Here is a 13375-nt window from a genome sequence, read left to right on the forward strand (position 1 = left end):
AGACAACAGCAACCTCCACAGGTGGTTTTCTGCTGCTTACCAGTTGACTACCTGTTATGGATTCCCCACCATTTTTACTGAGCGGGGTGGGGTTGGGGTGGAGGCTCTCAATTATACAAGGCTAGGTTGGAGAAGCTCTTTTGGGACATTCTTTCCTCCCTAAAAATTGCAGCTGAGAATGTGACAAATTAGAAAACACACCAGTGATTTCTCTCTCTCTCTCTTTCTCTCTTCCCCCTGCCCCACCCCACCAAAGAAATGAGGTTGTTCAGTTTTCCTTTGGGTATTATTTCCCTTTGTCTCTCTTCCCCTCCCTGACTTTCTGCAGCCTGCACTCAGGGTGTATCTGGCACTGTGTTCTTGTAACATACAACCCAACTCAGGGTTACAAATGACAGTGGTTTTATTTCAGGTAGAAATGGTGTTCCTACTGGGTCTGTCTTCACTGCTTCTTTTTATTGTGTGACCCTACTGACAGGGGGCATGCCCAGGCAAGGGTCAGGCCCTGGCATACTTAGCATGTGTGCTCCACGCAGGGAGGTGCAGTTTTGGGTGTCTGTAATGGCAGGGTACAAGGGTGGAGTTGCTGGTTCTGCAGGGTCTTTTGTCTTTCAAATGCTGTCTTGTCTCTGTTCCTGGGTGAGGTCCATGGTTCCTGGATGAATCAATGCAAAGTGATGGCCTGGTCATTACAGGCCATTCAGTAGAGGCCTGCTACCATTGTATTTCAATCATTCCCAATCACTCTCATTCATCTGGGAAACAATTTACATGGGAGGGGCACATGAATCATACAGTTGAAACACAGGGGATGCCTGGGCAGAGGACACAAGATGGAGGCTTGCCGTGACTCACGCTAACTTACATATATAGGCCTAAAACAGTAATCACACAATATAAAAGCAGTACAAACATAATCAATATCACTTATAAAACAGTGGGTATCGATACCAAAATAGCAGGGAACTTATTTGCAAAGAGGGGAGAGAAATATAAAACTACCCAAAATAAAATGTTAAAGCGTGTCCTACATCTTAGCTCACTTATACTTATCTATAGGGAATAGAGGGGGAGAGAAAAAGTCAGAAATGGTTGGGGAAGGGAAGGAAATGCATTTTAAAATGAGTAAAAAAAAAAAGAAAAACTGTGGGGTTTGCTACAGGTGATGCTCCTGCTGGTACTGAAGGACCTCCCAGGTCAAGTTGGCCAGGACCGTGGGCTGGTTGGTCCCACTTCCTGGGATCATCAGGCGTCTTTTCCCCAACAAATGCTAGCCCCTGCAGGTGTCCAAGGCATTGGTGGAGCCCTCGTCTCTCCTGCTCTGGGGCAGAAGACGGGTTTTACACCTTGGTGAGTTTTCTTCTCCAGAGAAACTGTCCCCAGGGTCACAGGTCTTTGTGGCAGTGCAGGGGAGGAGGGTTCAGGGGTGGAAGTTATTGTGGCCCTTTTGGCTAAATGTCATTTTGTACTCACCAGGGACACGTGCAGCAGGGGCTGGGGGAGGTGGCTGTGGGCAGTCCAGTCTGTGTGCAGTCCCATACTGCACCTGCACTGACCAGGGACCCTGCACACTCAACCTGGGAGGGTCTGAGAGCGGTGACATGCTGAGCACCTGCCTTTGAATCTCAGGCTCCATCAGGTGTCTCGGGTGGGCACCCAAAGCTGGGGCACCCCCAGGCCTCAGTGGTTTCTGCAATTCTTGGGCAGCAGTTACTGCTTGACCCCAGCCTGTGCTCACCCAGGCCCAGCTCTTGGCTCAGCCCCAAGGAGCTTGGCCTGAGTCCTGATGTCGGTGATGCTGCAAACTCCTGTGTTACCATGAGCCCGGCTGAGAGGATTTTAATTTAATTTTTTGTTTATTGCACCGCTCCTGGAAGCACTGCAATACCAGGCCGATGCATGCAGAGGATGGAGCAAGCTCCAGTTCCACCTCCCAACACCAAAAATCTACTCAATACCGATCTCCTATGGAGGACATGTTAGGGGCAACCCGCCTACGTGGTCACGGTGCTTCTCCTGCCTGGAGGAGAGCAGCCCAGACGGGCGCTTGTGCTGCCCGGGGAAAGGGCTCAGTCGGTGTTAGACACGTGAGCCCAGCAGAGACAACCCGCCACCCTGACGTGGTGCTTGCAGTGTGCAAGGCACTGACCAGCGATATCGGTTGCTGCTGTTTTCTCCTGGGTAAGGACCAGGTTTCTGACAGGCCAGTTCATGTTCCAACTAGACTCTTCCACGATAACAATAGAGATCTCGGTGTGAAACAGCCCATCAGCATCCCGGGCGATTTTCTCAGAGGTTGGTGGTAGCAGCTGCCCATGGTGACCTCTCCACTGAGCCTCGGGCTCTGGGCACCATCCACCCGATGCACACCCAGCCCGTGTCCCCCATCCTGGTCGCCAGCAGCAGAGATGTGGGGGCAGAGCCCGTAGCTGGAGAAGAGCAGCAAGAGCCGGGGCTCGCTCTAGCTGGGTGGGGTGAATTGTTCAGAGCCACCTCTGGGATTTGGACATTCAATTCCCGAGCATTTCTAAAGGGGATTTGCCTTCCAGGTCCTTGGAGCTCTTGAAAACCCCCTTCCCATGATATATAACAAGAGCACAAACCTTCAGGAAAAACAATGAGGTAACAGCCTCTCGGGGAGTTTTCCCAGCTGTACAAAGCTACTGGCTGGCTGGGACGTCTCCTCCCTTCATGATCCACATAGTGTGTGACACCAGTGACCATGTGAGCCACAGGGCACCGTGACACATGCTCTAAGGCAAAGGTGTGGCGGGTGGCAGCACTGGGGACGTACCCCCAGCTTGTAGCACCGTGACTCCTGCACCTGCCTTCTCAGTCCCAGAAGGGGCCTGTCAGCATTTCTCCTCTTCCCAAAGGAGACAAACCAGATCCACGTTCAGCCTGGCACTCCACACCCTCCGGTCGCTGCTCCGGTGAGACTCTGCCCGTCTGGACACGGATCCACACACGCACACCTCAGCGCCCTGGGTGGCAGCAGTGTATGCTGCAAAGTCATCTGCTGTGCTGCGTGGCAGTTGCTGCCATCCTTGCGCTGCCCCCCCACGGTCAGCGGTCAGGGTGCGTGCCCCAATCACACCGCCTTGGGGCAGGGCAGGTTGCACCCTCTGGCTACCACTAGAGTCTTGTTTCCTCTGGTTTCAATGACATCTCATGAGGTTCAACAAGGACAAGTGCAAAGTCCTGCACTTAGGATGGGACAATCCCATGCAGGCACTGGCAATGTGTAGAGGTACACGAGGGGACACGTGCACCCCAGATTGGCGGTGCACCCCCTGATAGAAGCCGGCAGGCAGTCGCCACTCGCCACCCCCCACCGCCCACACCATCGGCAGTGTCAGTGGATGGTCACCAATGACCGCTGGTGACCACCCACCCCCCACCATCCCCACTGCTCTGCCACCCCCGCCACCGCCACTGCTGCCACTGCCGCGGCTACCTGCACGAGCTCCTCGCTCACCGCCACCACGTTGCTGCCACCACCGCCTGCAGGCAGTCGCCGTGCCCCCCACCTTCTTCTGTTCATCCCACTCCTGCCTGTCCTGGGCTTTTTCTGGGAACAGTTGTTTAGGCGCACAGCTTGAACGGCAATTAGCTCTACTGTTAATTAGTTGCTATTGTCCCAGGAAGAAGTATGTACTCTTAGTGCTCTGCAGTACTGCAGCCCAGCCCATCACTCCCCAGTCCGTATTTTTGCCTGTGGGTTCCCATCCCCAGCGCAGGGCTGGCACTTGATTATGCTGAATGTCACTCCAGGTGAGGGTCTGCCTCCAGGGCATGCAGCATTCACAGGCAGGGTCTACTGCCCTGATGCGTGGGCCCATATCCCCTCTCTTAAAGGATAATCATTTCTTTGCTAACACCTGGGGTTTTTTGGTCTCTATTCCTGGAACAGGGCTCTGGGGGCCAGGCAAGTGGGGGAACAACAGGATTAAATGCTCACATGTGACAGGACCAGAACATGCTGTCATGCTTGGCCCTGTTGTGCCCTCTTCGTCCTACACCAGGCAAGAACAGCCCCTCGCCCAGCTCTCATCCAGCCCCGGGAAGTGGCAGTTCGTGTGGAGGAGATGTCTGAGGAGGAGCAGACCTTAGGTTTGGATCTTGGAAGATCTTTAATTAGGAAAACTGCCATCACACCTGCAGGGCTGCGTCCACACAAGACCTGCCGAAGGTGCCAGGCCAGCACAGTGCATGGGATGAGGGGGCCCGTGAGACGGCAGCCTGGACCCCCACAGAGGAGGCGCAGGCAGGCTCCTGGGGGCCCGGGCTGGAGCACAGACCTGCCAGCAATGGGACCCATCCCAGGGGCGTCGGGAACAGCTGCTACTCCCTCTGCACCTGGAGGCCGCAGCCAACGCCGTGGAGCAGACCAGCTCCTAGCTCTGTGGGCTGAGTGTGCGAGTCTATCGGCCCAGTGGTGTGACCAGCGGGAGGCACGTGCGAGTGAGCCCCAGGTTCAGGTTTAGAGGCGGCACCAGAATGGCAGCTCCTGGGGAGCCCACACTGCCGCAGCAGCAGCCACGGCGAAAGGACACTGAGTGGTGGCAGCAGCAAGGGCCTTTGACTCTCCTGAAAAGACAAGAAATGCACACACGTGTATGCATGCACATGCTCTCTCTCACGCACACATATGCAGACACTCTCTGGCATCTCTGCCCAGCCTGTAAAAGTTTTCAGTTTTGCCCCAGTGACACCGCAACGCCGTGAGGGGTTTGGGGCAAGGTCAGGATGGGATGGCAGTCCCTCCACCCCTCCCCATCTCTTCTCCTCAGTCGCATTGATGCTTCCTTCTGGTGACCGCATGCAGAACGATGATCCCCGGGACCAGGGCTGCCAGCACCCCCGGCAGGACAAGCCCCTTGGTGTGGCAGTGCTGGGGCACCCGCACAGCTCAACACACGTGTAGGAGTTAGGTCAGCTTGGAAAGAAAAGGCGTGGAGGCAGCTGGAGCTCAGACTCCAAAGCATGTGGCTCAGGCCGGGCAGAGGCAGCATGGGGCCTCCCAGCTGCTCGGTCACCAAATCCCTGCCTACGCTGCTGATGTGTTCGGGGTCTGTAGAGCACACCCAGCACGCATGCGGCTGACACGAGCAGCACCGAGGTCAGGCCGGAGCACCGCACCCAGCACCCGCGAGGCAGCCGCAAGTGCAGGACGCACGGGAACAGCCGGCTGGAAAGCAAAGCGTTTCCTTCTGCAGCCCAGCGATGTGGGCGCTCTGGGGTCTCCCTGTGAAGAGCAGCATTTCCATCACGGGGTAATGGAAACAGTCCTGGCCTGACAGCCCGCGTGAGCCACAAAGCAGCCCTGGCAGGCCTTCAGCATGAGGACGTGGCTGAAATCTCTACAGCTACAGAGAGATGCCCGTGGAGGTGGTGGAGGCGGTCAATGCTGGTCATGACGTTGGCTGGAGAGAGAACTGGAGGGCAGCAAGCAGCAAGGGGGAGATTAAGATTATTTTTGGGGAAAAAATAGTATTAATTTTGTCACAATTCATTTTTGCTTGCTCGCTTGTTTGCACCTTGACTGGTGCAGACCCTGGTGCAGGGCAGGGCTACTCAGCTGGGCTGTGTCTGGTGCAGCTCCCACACTCAGACGCTCCAGGCAGAAGCTCAGGGTGCAGCAGCGGGTTGTAGCCAGGACAAGCAGGGTCTGTAACCCCCCTGTAATGGGACAAGTGCCCTGCTGAGCACCCACCCCAGACTTGTACCCAAAGGATGTGGGCAAGTTGGAGAGTGCAAAAGGCTGTGGGCTACGGGGGCAGGAGCTCTGAGGAGAGGCTGAGGGGACTGGGTTTACTGACTTTAGAAAGAAGAAGACTGAGAAGGGATTTGGTAGCAGCTTTTATCTACCTGCAGGGTGGTTTCAAGGAGCACAACACTGGGCTTTGCTCAGCAGCCACAGGGGACAGAACAAGGAGCAATGGACTCAAGGTGCAGCAAGGGAGGCTTAAGTTGGGTGTTAAGAAAACCATGGCAGCATGGTGAGGCCCTGGAGCAGGGTACTGAAAAGAAACCTTTGTCATCTGCATTCTTGGGTGAAAAGTAGCAAATTTACCCCAGGTAGGATTTGAACCCACCATCCCTGACTTAGAAAGCCAGTGCATTATCCATTGGGCCACTGGTGGAGAGCATCCATCTGTCTCAAAGCACAGTAGTCCCTGCCTGCGCCCACATGCTCTCAAAACAACGGTAGACAACGAATGCTTTTCTTCCGGCGCTGCGTAAGGACGGCCATTTCCTGGGTGAGACCACAGATTCCGCATGCCCAGCCTCTCGTGTCACGCGGTGCTGGACCGGGGATGCTGACAGGCCGAGCACATGGGGTCAGACCAGGGTATTGTGCACGGTGCCTCTTCCACTTGCCGGCTCCAGTGCTTTGGGTCGAGGAAGCTGGGATTCAGAGGCTGTCTGCTCCAGAAGCAGCTCCTGGGCGGCACCGCGCTGTCCTGGATGGTGTTCCCGGCACAAGGTGCCCAAGGGAGGCAACAATTGGGTACGTTGCCTGGTGTGCGTCGCGCCAAATAAACACACTGGGGGGAGAAGCAAGCAGAGTTTATTTGAGCTCACGTAAAAGGCACAGGGAGACTGCATGGTCTCAAATCCTGCACCCCTAGCCCTGCAATAGTGTATTTTTATACCTTGGTCAGTTTTCCACTAGTTGGCCCCCCCTCTTCCTCCCCTTTCCCTCCTCCCTTCTCTCTCCGAGCGGTGCCCTTGCATGCCGCAGATAACAGTTTTAGCTTGCCTGTTTTCCAGAAGGACAGGGGATTACAGGCACCAGAGAAAGGGTTACAAAGGTTGGGCAAGGTGGGGTCCTGGCTCGCCTGAGCCTGGAGCAGAAGGACTTCATCGACACTCGTGGTCTTCCATCCCTCTGAGTTACCCGGGGTTATGCCCAGTGACACCAACAACTCCCCGCTTTGAGAATACTCAACAAAGTTTGGGCTGAGTTTTCTCATATTCTGAAGATAAAAAGTGATTGAGTGTTTGAGGATTGGGATCTTCAATGCAGGGGTATAGTGAAGTGCTCGGGGAGGGGATGCACAGACTTTGCGCAGGAGGGCATTACAGCACGCAAATAAGAGGAAGGTAATTAAACACAACACAACACCGGTGACCAGGAGGTGAAGGATGCCTGTTCCTAGGCCTCCGAGGTTGGGCAACCAGCTCCAGAGGGAATCGAAAACAGTGGGTTCACGTTCCTGGCTTTTCCACTGCTCAAATGCCTGTTCGGCTGACAAATTGTGTTTGTTAGTATCTTGGGAATGTTTTCAAATATAAGTACAACATTCGTTCCCAAGTAGAGCACATACCGCCCCCCACCCCCCCCGAGATGCTAAAACATAATCTAGAGCCTGACAGTTTTGAAGAGATAATAAACGAAGTTGATAAATCTCGGAGTTAAGGCTCTTTTCAATAGCTAAAGTGCCATTGGCAAATTTTGTAAGAAACGCAGAAAGTTGACAATACAGCTTGGCTGACTGGCCCACTCCATACGACGGGAGAAGGATCATGCCAAATCTGTCTCATGATGAATCCAGTTCTTGTGTCCGTCGACCTTTGCTGCTGTGTGGGAAACTAGTAGGACGGTGTGAGGTCCTTTCCACTTCTCTTGGAGGGGCTCATCCTTCCAGGTACGAACAAGCATGAAATCTCCGGCTGTAACGAGTGGACTGGAGCATCCAGCGGAAGAGGCTGCAAGTCTTTAGTGTGCCTATGGAGAGAAGAAAGAACAGCAGACAGAGAGCACATATACTGCAACAAAATATTACATCCTATTTCCCACTCCCCTGCTGGAACCGGCGTCCCGTTCATAGGCCATGCCCTTCCAAACATAATCTCAAAGGGGCTAAGCCCTCATCTTCCCTTGGGGAGGGCACGGATGTGAAGCAGAGCAAGGGGCAAAGCATTGGGCCATGGCAGAGAGGCCTCCTGGCAGATCTTTGATAGATGACACTTGAGGGTCTGATCTGTACAAGTACTGGGGATCCGGGAGCTCCCCCAATGATGAGATGAGGGCATGCATGTGGGTGTCAGCAGGTCTCGGTGTCCTCAGGGTGGCAGCATTTTTAGCTTCTCTGTCTGCCCAGGCGTTACCCCTGGCTACGTCTTGATCCTCTTTCTGATGTGCCTTACAGTGCATTACTGCCACTGCCGAGGGAAGTTGAACAGCTTCCAGGAGTCGGAGAATTTGGGGTCCATACTTCACTGGGGAGCCTTGGGCTGTCAGCAGTCCCCTTTGTTTCCATAGGCCAGCATGGGCATGCAGTACTCCAAAAGCATACCTAGAGTCGGTATAGATGTTGACCCGGTCCCCTTTTGACAGTTCTAGCGCCCGGGTCAGGGCCACCAGTTCAGCAAGTTGAGCAGATGCTCCGGCGGGCAAACCCTTGGCCTCAACAACATCATAGAGGGTCACACCAGCATAACCAGCCCTCCTTTGCCCTTCTACAGCAATGCTACTGCCGTCAGTGTACCACTCACAATCAGCATTCAGAAAGGCTGATCCTGTAGGTCTGCACGGCTGGAGTACTGTGCATCTATGATGTCTAGACAATCATGCTCTTGTTCTCCCATTTCAGGTGAGAGAGTAGCCGGGTTGAGGGAGGGGCAGGGCTGCAGAGTCACTTCAGGGTTCTCCAACAGCTTCGCTTGGTACCGAGCCCCCCAAGCCTGGGTGAGCCAGAGACCCCCCTTCGCGTCTAGCAGAGCCTGGACCATACGAGGGGTATACACCTGCACGACTCCTCCCAACGTTAACTTTTCAGCTTCCTCAAGTACTAGGGCAGTTGCCGCAACTGCTCATAAACAGGCAGGAAGTCAGCTGGGGTCATAGGATCCCAGCAAGATAAGCATCCAATTTACTCTTGAAGGTGCTCAATGTAGGTGCTTGAACCACCTCCGCTGGCAGACTGTTCCAGACCTTGGGGGCTCGGACAGGAAAGAAATTCTTCCTTATGTCCAGCCTGAAGCGGTCTTGCAGGAGTTTGTGACCGTTCGACCTCGTCATCCCTCGGGGCGCTCTGGTGAACAAACGTTCCCCCAGATCCTGGTGCTCACCCTTGATAAACTTATAGGTGGCCATCAGATCACCCCTGAGCCTGCGCTTTTCCAGGCTAAAGAGTCCCATGGCTCTCAGCCTGTCATCGTAAGATCTGTTTTCCTAACCTCTGATCATGCGCATGGCTCTCCTCTGGACTCTCTCAAGCTTCTCCATGTCCTTTTTCAATTGTGGAGCCCAAAACTGGACGCAGGACTCCAGCTGCGGCCTCACCAAGGCCGAGTACAAGGGGAGAATGACGTCCCGAGATTTGCTCGAGAAGCATCTATGGATGCAAGCCAGCATTTTGGTCGCTTTACTAGCCGCAGCATCGCATTGCAGGCTCATGTTCAACTTGTGGTCAATGATGACCCCCAAGTCTCTTTCTTCTGTAGTGCTATCTAAAGTAGCACTGCCAAGCCTATAAGGATGCTGCAGGGTTTTCCTCCCAAGGTGGAGAACCTTGCATTTTTCGGTGTTAAACACCATGAGGTTCTCGTCTGCCCATTTGCTGAGCTTGTCCAGGTCAGCCTGGATCACCCGCCTGTCTTCTGGCGTTGATGCTTGGCCCCAAAGTTTAGTGTCATCGGCGAACTTGGCCAGTCCACTCCTGACTCCAATGTCCACATCGTTAATGAAGATGTTGAACAGTATGGGTCCCAGGACAGAGCCTTGAGGGACCCCACTGGTCACAGGGCACCACGATGAGTGACTGCCATCAATCACAACCCTCTGGGTCCGACCACGAAGCCAATTTCCCAGCCAGCGATTCATGGTGGAGCCAAGGCCACAACTGGCCAGTTTGGCCAAGACGTGATCATGGGATACCAGATGAAAAGCTTTTTTGAAGTCAAGATATATGACATCAATCTCTTCTCCCTTGTCCAGGTGATAGGTCACCTGGTCATAGAAGGAAATGAGATTGGTCAAACAAGACCTACCCGCAACAAACCCGTGCTGGCTATCCCTTAGGATGTTAGCCTGGGCCAGTCCCTCAAGGATGGCCTCCTCTAATAAACTTTCTAAGATCTTCCCCAGGATAGAAGTCAGGCTAATGGGCCTGTAGTTAGCCGGATCCACTCTCCTCCCTTTCTTGAAGATCGGCACCACATTGGCCTTCTTCCAGTCTTCAGGCACTACAACAGAGCGCCAGGAGTTTTCAAAGATCCGTGCCAGGAGCTGAGCTATGACGCTCGCCAGCTCCTTGAGTACCCTGGGGTGCAAATTGTCAGGCCCCGCTAACTTGAAGGTGTCCAGCTTCTCAAGGTGTTCCTTCACGAGGTCAGCATTGATGGAGGGTAGGGGTTCCCCACCCCCTGGATCTCCCTGTCCCACAGCAGGCACAGGCATCCCGTGTGACTGATGAAAGACTGACGCAAAGTACCTATTTAATAGGTTGGCTTTTTCCTGGGCATCAGTTGTCAGTTGTCCCATCTGGTTTAGCAGGGGTCCAACATTGCCCTTAATTTTCCTCCGGCTCCCCACATATCTGAAAAAGGACTTTTTGTTGTCCTTGATGCTTGAAGCTAGTTGGAGTTCAGTTGCAGCCTTGGCTTTCCTGGTTTGCTCCCTGCAGGACCGGACCAGCGTAGAGTAATCCTCCTTGGAGGTGAATCCCGTCCTCCATCCTTTGTAGGCTTTCCTTTTTAGCCACAGTAGGTCCGCTAGGTCTCTGGAGAGCCAGCGGGGCTGCTGTGCCTTCTTGCTGCCTTTCCTCCATGTTGGAATAGATTTAGCTTGTGTATTGAGGATCGCTTCCTTGAGAAGCAACCACTCTTCTTGAACTCCCATCTCCCTGGGGTCACGGTCCCTGAGGACCTGACCGACTAGTCTCTTGAGCTTGTCAAAGTCGGCTTTTCTGAAGTCAAGGACTTCTGTGTTGCTGACTGACTTGCCAGCTTTACGGCGGATGGTGAAGGTGATCAGCTCGTGGTCGCTGTCACCCAGCTTCCCATCAATCACTAGGTCGCCAATTAGGTCGTCCCCCGTAGGCAGTACCAGGTCGAGCAGCGCTTTGCCTCTCGTTGGCCCATAGACTTCTTGAGTCAGGTAGAGGTCATCCACGCACAAGAGAAAGCTTTGCGCCCGCTCAGATTTTGCTGAGTGATCTTCCCACGAGATGTCCGGGTAATTGAAGTCACCCATGACAACCAAGGTCCTGGAGCAAGCGGCCTCAGTCAAGCTCAGGACTTTGAGTGGGTGGTCTGTAGTAGACTCCCACCGTTGTGTCCCCTGTGCCATATTCCCCATGAACTTTTACCCAGAGGGTCTCTAGCTTTCCATGCCGGTCGCCAACATCAGCTTGCAGGGACATGTAGCTTTCCTTCACATAGAGAGCTACACCCCCGCCCCTTTTGTCAACACGATCCCTCCTGTATAGGGTATAGCCCTCTATACCTGTGGTCCAGTCATGGGTGGAGTCCCACCAGGTCTCCCTTATCCCAATGACATCATAATTCTTTGCACTGAGCAGGAGGACGAGTTCATCCTGCTTGTTGCCCAGGCTCCTGGCATTAGTGTACAGGCAGGTAAGTGTGCCCTTGGGGGGTCTTGCCTTGCCCACAGATTGTGCCAGGGCTGGGGAAGGGGTGGGCTCCCTCAAGTGCCTTTGTCTGCTGGCTTGGCAAGGGTCTCTTAGTGGGCCAGCAGTGACAGTAGTCCCCCCGTCCCCCGCCGGGCTTCGTTTAAAGCCCAGTGGAGCATGTCAGCCAGCCTGGCTGAGAAGAGCCTCCTCCCCAGCGGGAAGAGGTGGAGGCCATCTCTTCCCAGCAGCTCACTGCCTCTCTCGCCAAAGAGCGGGCTGTGGTCATGGAAGCCAAAGCCTTCCCGGTAACACCAGCGCCGCAGTCTGGTTCACTGCGTGGATCCTCCTCTCCCTCCTCAGCCCATAGCCCAAGACTGGGAGGATCGACGAAAACACCACCTGAGCTCCCAGATCCCTAAGCCCACACCCAACTCCCTGTAGCGCCTCATGACCTGGCTGGGGGTGCTGTGAGCCATGTCATTGGTGCCCACGTGAATAAGGAGCGTGGGGTAGTGGTCTGTGGGCCGGAGGAGCTGCGGGATCCTCTCCGCAATGTCTCGGATGCGGGCCCCCGGGAAGCAGCAGACTTCCCGGGCTAAGGGGTCGGGGCGGCAGATTGCCCCTCAGTGCCCCGCAGGACCGAGTCTCCCACAAGAAACACCTTTCGCTTTGTCTTGGGGAGAGCGGGGGCAGTAGCTGCGGTCGAGCCTGGGTTGCCTGCGGGAGCTGGCGATGGAGCAGGCTCTGCCGGGGCTGCAAGAGGTGCGAACCTGTTGCTAAGCTCCGGTGAGGGGGGCGCCTTGGTGCGGCGGGCCTTGGGGCCCTTGACCACCTTGGTCCATGCCCCTGACTGGGCAGAGCGGGAGGTCCCAGAGTCCTCCTTAGTCCTGGAGGGAGACAGTGCTCTCCCCTGCGGCTCCCGGGGGAGACGGGCCTGGCAGTAGGAGTCTATCTCTTGCTCGCAGTCTCTGATGGCGCGCAGTCTCTGGACTGTGGCCTGGAGCTCCTCCCGCTGGCGCGCCAGAGACCCCAGTAGGGAGCAGACCCCACAAGGGGAGGTGGCCATGCTCCCGGGCCCCAGAGCCTGAAAAAGGGACAGGCAGCCCCCGCAGCCAAGAGCCAGGGGCTCCGTCTGGGTGGCCATCTCTGAGGTGCCCAATGCGGGGGCTGCAGAGCCCAAGGGGACTCTCGGGGTGCGGCGCGTGCCCATCCGTGTCATGACTCTGATAGGCTGGCTACGGCTGGGGCTGACTACTCTGCGGGGGTCGCAGGCAGGGTCTTGTGCCCTCCTGCGCCCTCCCCTGCGCGAACTCCACGCTAACTCGAGTCCCTGTTTGTGCAGCCTGTTCGCGCAGCTCTGGTCATGCGGCTCCCTGGGGGGCTGGTCCAAGTAGGGGCTTGGGCGGGGGTTGACCCGGCCGGCACCAGGCAGCCGCCTCCTCCCAGCAAACGAGGAGTTAACCCCTTCCCACCACGAGCCCGCTAACCTCCAGCTCTGCTGGGGGTCGGCAGGGGGCTCGGCGGCTGCTGAGGGGGTGTCTGGGGGGCTTCGGGGGAGTGGGGGCGCAGCGGGCTTCACCCGCGCGTCTCTCACCGCTCTGGAGCCTACCTGAGTGGGGGCGGGTTGTGGTTTTTTTGGTTTTTGGGGGGTTTTTTGGTTTTTTTGGTTTGTTTTTTTCACCTTATCATGGAAGGCACCATGTTGGTCAAGCATCATTTGCCCTTGGTGAATTAATGCCGGCTACCTGCAGTCACCTTGTTATTCTCATCACAGCCCCTGTCCCGTTCTC

The 13375-nt window shown here is 55.5% G+C and overlaps 1 pseudogene; it reads right to left on the reverse strand.

Annotated features, from left to right (window-relative positions):
- Nucleotides 1-1854: 1854 nt before the first annotated feature.
- LOC149851675 (U2 spliceosomal RNA) lies at nt 1855-1978 on the reverse strand (annotated as a pseudogene).
- Nucleotides 1979-13375: the final 11397 nt, after the last annotated feature.

This window comes from Crocodylus siamensis, unplaced genomic scaffold (genome assembly GCF_052110815.1).
Source record: "Crocodylus siamensis isolate JL-2025a unplaced genomic scaffold, ASM5211081v1 HiC_scaffold_533, whole genome shotgun sequence".
Lineage (NCBI taxonomy): Eukaryota > Metazoa > Chordata > Crocodylia > Crocodylidae > Crocodylus > Crocodylus siamensis.